Below are 10,619 nucleotides of genomic sequence, written 5' to 3'. Positions count from 1 at the left end.
TTTTTTTTGGTTTTCCCCCCCCCCCCCCCCATTTTTTAAAAAATGTTAATGTAAAAAGTTTGCTCACCAAAGCAAAAGACTACATCACACCTAAAGAAAAATGTGCAGGCCCTCTTTATAAAAAGCATACAAATTTGGCATAGGAAGCAAAAAATATTAAAAAGATCAACAGCTTTCGCAAATGATTCCCCCAAAGCCTGACCTACTTCTCGTAGCCGAAGAATGTGTCTTTATTTTTGTCTGTGACCTGCTTTAAAAAAAGTAGATCTTCTTTTTAAAAATTCCATGTGCTCAGCTGCCAAAAAATAGAATTGGCTGAACGCTGATGGCAGAACTCCAGTGTAAATGCCCATCTCTCCCTACAAGAATGCACCTTGGTGTGGAGTGGGAATGACAGTTCTCCTGCTCCATGCATTCCTGGATTCCTTTTAATCTCAGCCACTTGGAAAAGAACAGAGTAGTAATAATTCAGGAGAAGAGGAGGACAGCATGATTGTTTTTTTCCATAGTAGATAACCCTTAGAGTGTATTATAAAGCGTATAAACTGGCAGGATTCAGCCAGCATAAGATAATACTGACTTAAAAACTACACAGATGGACTAAAATGGCTAAGGAAAAGGCTGAGATGCTGATCTAAGTGAAAATGTCATCGAAGTTTGGGGTGTTTCAGAACTCAGGGTGCCCTTCAGCATCAGTACAGAAGTAAGACTATGTCACAAAAGCCTGGATCCAGATCTGGAAACCGCGGAGGTCCTGTAGGCTTATCTCGAAGGGATGCTAATCAGAAGCAGCTTCTGCAGCTACAGAGTGTAACAAAAATGCTGCTACTATTTTATTGAAAGTTTATGGCTATTATGTCACCCCTAATTACAACCCCCAGAAGCTAAGCGTGAATCATTCTCAACCTTAAATCCCAAACATGTGGACTGAATTTTCTTTCCTCTCTCTGCTTTCTAACAAGGATGCTATCTCTGTCGCACTAAGCAGGAGAGGAAAATAAACCCTGAAGCCCAATGAAATCTCACTTCCCTCTCCCGTGAAAAATGATCGCTTTGTACAGTAACCAAGTCCTCTGACCCCTGCAGGTCAGGGCTGAAGGTTCAAACTGCTCCAAATACAGGAACTGACTTTAAGACCCAAGGGAGTTGGGTATACCCAGCAAATAATAAAAAAAATGCACTTCAACCAGACTTCTCAATGAAGAGTTTTACCAAGGAAATTTTTTATATTAGCTCCTCAAATATGTAGTTTGTTCACAAGGAGAAGGCTCCGAGTACCAGATACACTGAAGCTTGGCATTATTAAGGACACATGGTCATTGATGTGGACAATGTGAACATTTATGTCACCAAGAGTTTATACAGATAAGCTGGAGGTGGAACAAGAAAAGCCTTATTCAAAGATTTTGAGGAGAGGGAGAGAGAGAATGAGACATACAGAGACCTAAGGTGATAATGTGAGTGCAAAAAAATAAAGAATTTAATTTAAAGTTGATGAATAATATATATATGAATGGGAGCTGCATCACATTTGCTGAAGAATAAGATCTATCAGGTGATGCACATATGCTGACCAACTATGTCCGATATCCCCTATGCTAAACCTCATGAGTGTTCACACGTGAGACCGGGCCAGTGATCACTTGCACACGCGGCACACACACCAACAACTTCACGCGTATAGAGCCAATGTATCCCATGCTGCTGATTTGCTAATGCCATGAGTCATTTGACAATGAACAACACACTGAAGAACAGCAAAGAAAGAAAAGTCTATAGTAAGAAGTGCCGTTTCATCACAAGCTTTGAAATCACCATACAGTGTATGCCTTTGAGCCCTGCACTGAATTCGAACCAAAAAAATCCCATGAATAACAGGTAATGCCCTGTGAAAATAGAGCAAATGTAAAATTAAAGACAGAAAATAATAAATATGCACAAGTGATGTCTATAACAGCATCAGTGAATAGCTCAAGTTGGAAGGGGGCCTCTGAAGAGGTCATCAAGCCCAGCCTCTGTCTGAGAGCTAGAAAAGTAACACCACAAAACTGCCCCATGGAAAAACTTGTTAATAAAACTGAAGCCAACCTTTTTGGGAGACAGAAAGTAGCTCACAGAATTGTCACCTTCTTAGAGTATTTCAAATACTTAGCTTCCCATTTCAAGAGCCATTAAGAATTCTCAGGCTTCTCTGGACGGTTGATCTCCTTTCAGTAATAAACATAGTTATTCACAGCCTCCTGAGCTAGACCGTCCTGAATCCCTCCCTGTCGGGAAGCTGGTCTTACCCGCCAACCTCTCTCATAATACATTAACTATCAAGCTCAACATCTTCCTCCCAAGCCAACAAAGAGCAGAAATCCTTCTGAAATAGAAAATGATAGAGAAGAAAACAAACAAACAATCTTATGTGCTCTATGCTGATAATACAGAATTGGTGAAAGGCCATTTTTCCCAGCTCACTATTACTGTTACTCATCAGCTGCTGAGGACTCTTCTAGATTAGCTCACTGGAGCATTTAGGGATGAGGAGCATGAGCATCTCCTAGACATCACAGATGCAAAGGTGGAAAGAGAAGCCTTGATGTAAAACAGGAGACCGAAATTCAGAAAAAATTACCTACAACTGCTCAGGAAAGGTGGTGGGTGGCTAAGCATGATTCACCTACTTAGGACTAGCTGTCCTTGAATAACAGACAGCTGATTTGCTTTTAAATCTTTGTTCCTTCCTCTCTCTTCCTCAGCTAACTGAACACTGAGTATCCAACACGAACACATAAAAGCTCTACATGTCAACCCCCTGACATTAACACTAGGGCTTGCAGAGACAGGCAGCGGACACACGCTGCTTTCCTCCTTTGCCATCGGGAACAGAAGTTCAGTCACATCAAGGAAGAGCTCAACTAACACTTCAGGTCATTGTCCCGTTATAACTTTTCCTCTTAACATCTGTTCCCCACATCTGTCATGGCAAAACTCTTCCTCCTAGGAGGAAGCTGGGGGTGGGGATGAATTCCTTGTGAATGCTCAATGGGGTTCTCTGAGGGACAGTACAAAAATCTGAGTTATCCTGTAGATCTCAGTGTCTAAGAAAGATGATAGCTACAGCATTAGGTTCTAATTCCCAGGCTGTGGGTTACTTGGATCCAGTGTTTCAGACCAACCTTTCGTAGCAGAGAAGCCAGCTGTAAGACCTGAACCACATCTAAGTTTGTATTCTTGTCATCTCTCTTTTTTTCAGAGTCATAACCAAAACTCCACAGATACAACCAAGAGTAAATGCCCCTAAAAATTAAATACTTTCCCAGCAGCTGCTTGGTGCTAACAGGGTTTCAGTGTTAAGTTCTGCTGAAGTAAAGCCTTTTATTATATGCTTCTGTTAGCCTGCGTCTATGTTCCTTTCTGCACGTACAGTACAAGTATAATTTTCAGACCTTTCCAACCATACTTTTGAACACCAAGCACAGCTTTAAAAAACAGGAAAAAAACCAAAAACACTTGTCATTTCAAGGTAAGTTTGAAGTTTCCATGAATAGTTTTCATGTTTGCATGAACAGCAGCTGTGTATGTAAATGGTTTGAAATGGCTAAAAGCTCTAAACTAATTAAGATTTTCCCATTGCAAATACACATTTTAGGTTTGTTCTGCATTCTTTCCCTCGCAGAGAGGAAAAGGTCCAGCTCGAGACTTAGGTTCTGGCCACAGAAAGTATTTACTGTTTCAACAGCCCTTCCATTCCAAGGGAATGACATCAGCACCAGCACTTTGCAAATTTTTAGTCTAACTGAAGCAGAGCTCTATGCTCACAGATATGCCAGTCATAACATGACATGCTTTCTCAGAATTTGTTCCAGGTTTATTGGGGCTGTGACCAGCTTTAATGCTAGGAAAGATCTTTTATCAGTCACGTACAGCACAACCTACAACTTGAAAGAAAATGAACTCTTCAAAACACAGCCCAGCTCCTTTGTGAATTGCCTGCCGGTGTCAAAGCTTAAGGCACAAAGAAGAACACAAACAGGCTTTTTCATTTCAAAGAATTCTAGAAATATACATCAAAAAACTCCTTGTACAAGAACAAACCTAAAACTGCAGATGCCAGGCTGCAGCTGAGTCACAGAAAGCAGGACCGGAGGGGATGTGACACGGTCATCGAGTCCACCCTCCTACACTGAAACACCATCATCTATACCTGAACCGTTCCTCAGAGACATATGCCTAGTCCATTTTTAAAAAAATAAAATAAAAAAAAACCTGAACCGTTCCTCAGAGACATCTGCCTAGTCCATTTTTTAAAAAAAAAAAAATAAAATAAAATAAAAAATCAATAAATAACCTCCCGCACCATAATCGCTGCCATCTCAAACCTTCCTCGGCTAGGCCATCTACCACAGTACCTAACTCCCCTCATCACAGGGAACATTATCTCCTCAACTTTCCCTGCTGCACCTTAAACGTAGTACTTCTTTCAGCACACCCACCGCAGGCGAGTTCATCACCACTTTCTCTGTTGCAACCCTTCACATACTTGAAGGCATTTTTTCCCTTTAAATGAAGCAAGCTCATTTCTTCCACACTTGTATTTACCAGACCACTTAACTGCTGTCTTCTGGAATGTTTTCTAAGTTGATCTGCATCCTTCCGAAGACGCAGTAGCAGCCCTGGCCACGGCACTCCAGCCCAGGCCCTAGCAGCACCAGCTAAGGAGGGACATATACGCATTTACAGAGCTCGCTTTCAGGTTTCTTCTTCTCTTTATCTACAGAGTAACTTGACTCTTGGTTTTTGTCGTCTACTATACCTCCCAGAACTACCATGCAGAACTACCACATGGTTTAAAAAAAAATTATAAAAGAAAAAAGCAGGTCTGAGAAGGACTGGTTGAAATTTTGTACTTTGCTTGCCTTGATCAAACTTTTTCTTTCAAGGCCATTTGAGCTCTCCTCCTGTCTTGTCCTCCTTCCCGTCCCCTTAACCCACCAAGCACTCTCAACCCTATCAGAGCCTGATATGGACCACAATTTAATAAGCATCAAACCTTATTCCATCCTTCAAGTCCTTAATGAAAATATTGATTAAAATTGGACCTAGGACAGATTCCTGCCTCATCCAGTTTGATGCATCTTTCCAGTTTGTCAGGGAGGCAGACCAGTGCAGGGCAGGGTCAGGGATAAACTGCAGGGCTATGTGCCGGCTAACAGATGTAATACTGAGAAGAGCAAATCCAGAGTCACACTGAACACACAGTGCTTTAGGCAACTCTTCGTAGCACCTCTTCCACAACAGGCAAAACAGGGAACCTTTCAGCATAAAAAAGTTGTGAAAGAAATATTTATATTCAAAACCAGTCAATCACACCACACTAAAATATAACACACCAAGGAAGATTATTAATTAAGCCTACAAATACCTGGATGAAATTTCTAAATATTAAATATTTCAAATTTCTGCTAATTACATGAAAGCTAATAAAAACACTAGCCATAAAACACAACTGTAGCTCCCATGTCCGAGGTAGAGAGACTGATGTTATTCAACTTCAAGAAAAGATCCAATTGTTGAAACATGTTCTAATTCTTAAAAAAAAATAAAAATCACTGTGCATGAGCATCTCACATAAGTTTTCCATTTCTAACAGTCTTCCCACTGTAGCTATCTTAATTCTCCTGCCTTACTTGATGTCTATGAGCTTATCTTTCAGTATTTGACCTTAAAGATCAAATCATATGTAGGTAGCAAAAAAATCAAGCCAATCCCTAAATAATTGAAGGCAAATGAAACAAAAACCCTGCATAAACTCCAGAAACTTACATTTTCAGATCTCAAATAAGGAAAAAAAAATAAATCTCTAGCCATCCTGACTCACTGGGATGTAAAGCAAAGGCTAACTGAAGTGTTTGCCTCAACACCACTGTAATTCAGGCATGAATTTAATCACATGATTCAGAGATATCCTGGCCATAGTCCATATCTATTAACCTGTTAGTTTTATCCTGACTGCTTCACAGTATCCTACTGTCAATGAGGCAGGATACTCCAAAATACCTGGAGTGCAAATTCACATCATACGGTTTGTCTGTCTGCTTCAAGCCATCCTTCTTTAACAGAAGATACCTGCTATCGCATGGATAGGCACCAGATGTTTTCACATCAAGCAGATGTGGAAGGACTCCAATGTACGTAATGAAGTCACTTCTGCTAAAAAGTGTTTTAAAAATAAATCTAAGTGCATTCAATCCTCCCTGTCCTCCAATATTGTTTTGATGTATATTTTTTGTTGGGATGAAGCAAGGAAAATTAGATCAGTAGTAAGCTACAAGGGAAATGAAATGCTGGATGCAAGGGACAAACGGAGTTTAAGTGACATGTTGGGTTTGTTTTTCTCTGCTTCTTTGCTGCTACTGCTGGAAGACAGCAATAACAACTCCTACTTTATTGGCTAAAGATCTGAGTGAATTCCTACTGTGAACACGCAGTTGGTCCATTAGAAGGCAGAAAAGGGCTTTCTTAGTAAATATAGCAACCCCCCATCTCCATCATATACATTTTACATGTTAAGAAAGCGCTTTGTACCTCTCACAAAGAAGATAACAGAGGCAATGCACTGCATATGGCTACAGCTGGCTGATTTTGAAGGAACACCAAATTAAACAATGACATAACCCACAGGAACAGAGAAAGCCCAAGCTGAATCTGCTGGAACAACAAACCGCTTACACACAGGACCTCTTCTTGGAGTGCTCTCTTTTGTACTTTTGACTTGCTTTAGCTTATTTTCTGTGTCAAAATAATTTTTTATCTTCGGCAGCTTCCCTTTTGCTATGCCATAACAGCAGCCCGCACGCTACATGGGTTTGAGAAAACAGCAAGAGCTTTGCAGATAAACAAGGGCTGACTACACAGGCTGCCACAGACAGCGGCCACCCCTCCATCTTTTTGTCAAGCACACTTTTAAAAATGGCACAGCTCATTCATACAAAAGTAGTTAACCAAGAGTAACTATTTTAAATTCTGTTGATTTTTTTTTTTTTATTAGCACAATTTCAGTGCTACAGGCTGCAATTTCAAAGTGCTCTTCTAAGTTACCTTGGCACAGGCAAAACTCCTGTTTGAGCAGGCAGGCAAAAGCATCCACGTGTGCGAGACAGGTGGAGATACACTACATGGTAATGCCTCCTCATTCTGGCAAACCCTCATATGTGTGACAGCTATTAATACAGTTGAACCTTTGCAGCTAAAAATCTTGAGCCTCTCCAGCTTGATCTAAAGCGCGACCCTTCTCATCCCAGAGATACAGCAGGTTCACCTTTTCGCCCAGAAGGGACGTACAGCGCTGCTCCGTGGGTTGCACGCTGAATTTGCATCAGAAAGAGCAGCAGCTCAATGTCACCAGTCAAATCGTACACAGAGACTTCAAAAATAAGTTTTTCTTCTCTAGTCTTGTCCCTTCTATATGAGCATTAGGTATCACTGCCCTATAGCCTACTGTAGTTCACCAAGTGTGATAGTATGAGACTGAAGTAAATGGTTAAAATAAAGATACACAATCAATCCTTTCCAATTAAGGAATTATTTAATCAATCACTGTCCATTCCTGCACCTTGCCTAAGGCTTAGGCAGATGCCTAAGGACTGCTGAGAGAATTGTTAGAATGTAAGTGAAATTCTTTGTGTTTCTTTGTTTTTAAAGAAGCACTACTTCTTTCTTGACTTTCTTCATTTTCTCTGTTGTTTCTGATTTGGTTGGATTTATAGGAGCTACATATACTTGATACATCTTTGCAAAACATTTTTACACCTATTCTTTCAGGAGTTTGCAAGCGGTCTACCTGCAGTTGCCATTAATGTCTTTCATTTCTAACAAGAATTTTTTTTGATTTGACAAGGAGACTGAAAGGCCCTCCTAAAATTTTCCTGGAGCTCCTGACTCTCACTTTCCAGGTAAAATTCTGAAGTTTCATTCCCGCTACAAACTTTACCAACAAACGCTAATCTTTTCCTAGATACAATGAAGTTCTTCAAACCTCTCACGATTTTCTGTGATAGTTGGGATGCGTGGCATTGCCTCACCCTTAATTTCTTGCATTTATTTGTGTACTGCTTCACACTTTCCCCCTCTTGGTTCTCCCCATTCCCTCTCCCTTTAGCCTGTGACCGCCTGTCTGTCTGGCCTTCATTAGTATTCAAGAGCTGGGGTACAACCTGGCACAGCAGCCCCCGGCAGCCCTCCAAGTCTGACGAACCCAGCGGTCATTCAAAAGGAGAAGTAACTTCTGCAAAGATCACCACCTCACTATTATTATTATTATTACCCCAGGCTGCCACAAGCAACATGGCCATAAAAGCCCTACAGGTTTCTCCAGTCCAAGGCAGGAGGAGGAGGGGATGGCCAAGATACCCACGCTTCTTAAAGTGTGAAAGGCCTTGATAGTGACTCAAAAGGATGCCCGATGCCAGCTGTGAAATGACATTATCTGGCATTTACAGAGGCAACATTTCCTCTCCGGAAAAAAAGGCTCCCTTCAATCACGGCAACTGACTCTCAGCTGCCGGGCGAAGGGAGAGCCTGAGCACCATGAATACAAACAGTGAAAGGAGTCTCACGACTTCTTCTCCTTACACTGATGACAAGCACAAGTTTGACAGTACCAGAAATTACAGTCTTCTCTTCCCAACTGGGTCACTGACGGCTCCATTGCATCCCAGCACCAGTTTGAGAAGCAGCAGAAGACAGCACGGGCATGCTTTTGTCTCTATCATTCCTTGCTGTCCCTGCCGAGACAACCACAGCAGGTCCTCCCACGGCAGAGGTGATCCTCACACCCCCTTAGAATTGAGGTGGAAAGCACAATCCCTATCAAACATAGACTTCGACAAGTCTCCAGTGTCACCAGCCTAGGGTTTTAAATCCCATGACTGCTGCCCCATGCCAACCAGGAAAGGTATTTCTCTGAAATACTATCTCCAACACAGAGGGAGAATGGCATCAGTATTGAAGCCAAAGTAAAACTAACTTTTTCTGGACCTTAAAAAATATGACCATATGAAAAATGGTCAATAAAAGCCTTTGCTAATCTGCCCATTACACACAATAACAGCATTTTCCTGATCAAACGCAAAAGTAGCAAAATAACCTGCAAAATTGCGTATTTGCACAGAAAAACAATCAGACAGCGCAGCCAAAACAGACTCCATAGGAGCTCCAAACTCGGTCGGGATTAAACGGAGCTCCTCAGCCAAAATTAACAATCTCCTTGGCAATGAACCTTGTAAAGCCACTGAGTTCGCTGCAACAATACGAAGGCATAACGCTGCCCATTATAGTCTAAGAAACTTTTAAGAAAATAACCACAAGCCAAATTTTGCCCTCAGTCACAACTCCTCAGCCTCGCTTGAATCAAAGAAGAAATTAATGGAGAAACATCGTGTTTAGATTTCACGGTGGGCAATGAAAAGTGCTTTGGGATGCTAGGTTTTAGCAGTAACCACTATTTCACGAACAGAGTCAGAGTGAGCTATTCATCCTTTACAAGAAAGCAAGCAGAGAAAACTTTCTCTAAAACAGGATAAAAGTAGAAAATGTGTCATCTTCCCACCATTCTTGGTTTTGTTCTTACATTTACATTAAAGTAGAAATTTCATTTCTATGCACTACTTACACTATTTGCATGTTTTTAAAAGAGGTTAGATTCCACAGGAAAAGTCTGCTTTTAAGAAAAAAATAATTCCAAATTACAATGATTGAAATATAAAGATTTTTCATGGCACCTGTACTGGGATTTTTCCATGTCAATCTAGTGAATGGCTGCAGAGTCACAATATTTCTTGAATGAAGCCCAGCCTAGCTTTTCTGTTACCAACGGAAATTATTGACCTCTTTTCCAGATGAAAACTATGAGATAATCAGATTGCAATGAGTGGTGGAGGAGATCAGAGTAATCCAGGAAATCAAAGAACATTTTTTTCTTTCTGCTCAGCTCAGGCACTACAGCTCAGAGATGGGGAAGACGAAGAGCTTGCACGCCCCTCTTTAAATCAGCCCAAACACCTATAGATTGACAGCAGAGCAGAAATAAGTTCTCTTCCTCATGACAGATGACAGTCAACTTAAGCAACTAATCCCAGCCTAAAATGTTTTGCAGTCAAGTCTGATGATTATGTGAGCCAGAATTATACTAAACAGAACATTTAGTAAAGATCAGGTACTAAATTCCTACAATGCAAAAGTAAAAAAAGGCTGATGTGACGTTATCGGTGCCCTCCCATGACTGTGATGTGAAGAGTGCCCTCAAGAATGTTTAAAAAAACCTGATCTATAATGTCTGTACCAATTAACTACTAGTGAACTGAAGAATTGCCTGTGCAATTAGCAGTCCTGTACAGGATGAGGGCAAAATATAACCTTGGATATTTGCACAACCACTTTCACCACTGAGAATCTTTCCAAATATTTAAAATATTTCACAGAAATATCCACCTGATTACAGCTCACTGGGAAGGCTTCTACAAAGCTACAGGCATTTCAACTCGATCTGGATTTTATTGCTGAGATGAAATTCAGGCAAAAGTCACATGAATCACAGCTGCTTCTAAGCACAGCTCCTTGGGGGGGGGGGGGGC

At 41.0% G+C, this 10,619-nt stretch overlaps 1 protein-coding gene across 1 annotated transcript in view; it reads right to left on the bottom strand.

Annotated features, from left to right (window-relative positions):
- FNDC3B (fibronectin type III domain containing 3B) overlaps nt 1-10,619 on the bottom strand; it is a gene marked incomplete at its 5' end in the record, with an annotated part of 72,744 nt that overhangs the window by 50,057 nt on the left and 12,068 nt on the right. The gene's annotated exons all lie outside the window — the stretch shown is intronic.

Source organism: Cariama cristata, unplaced genomic scaffold (assembly GCF_000690535.1).
Source record: "Cariama cristata isolate BGI_N322 unplaced genomic scaffold, ASM69053v1 scaffold8938, whole genome shotgun sequence".
NCBI classification, from domain to species: Eukaryota; Metazoa; Chordata; class Aves; order Cariamiformes; family Cariamidae; genus Cariama; species Cariama cristata.
Note: the sequence above shows the minus strand (reverse complement) of the source record. Positions and strands in the feature narration are given on the sequence as shown.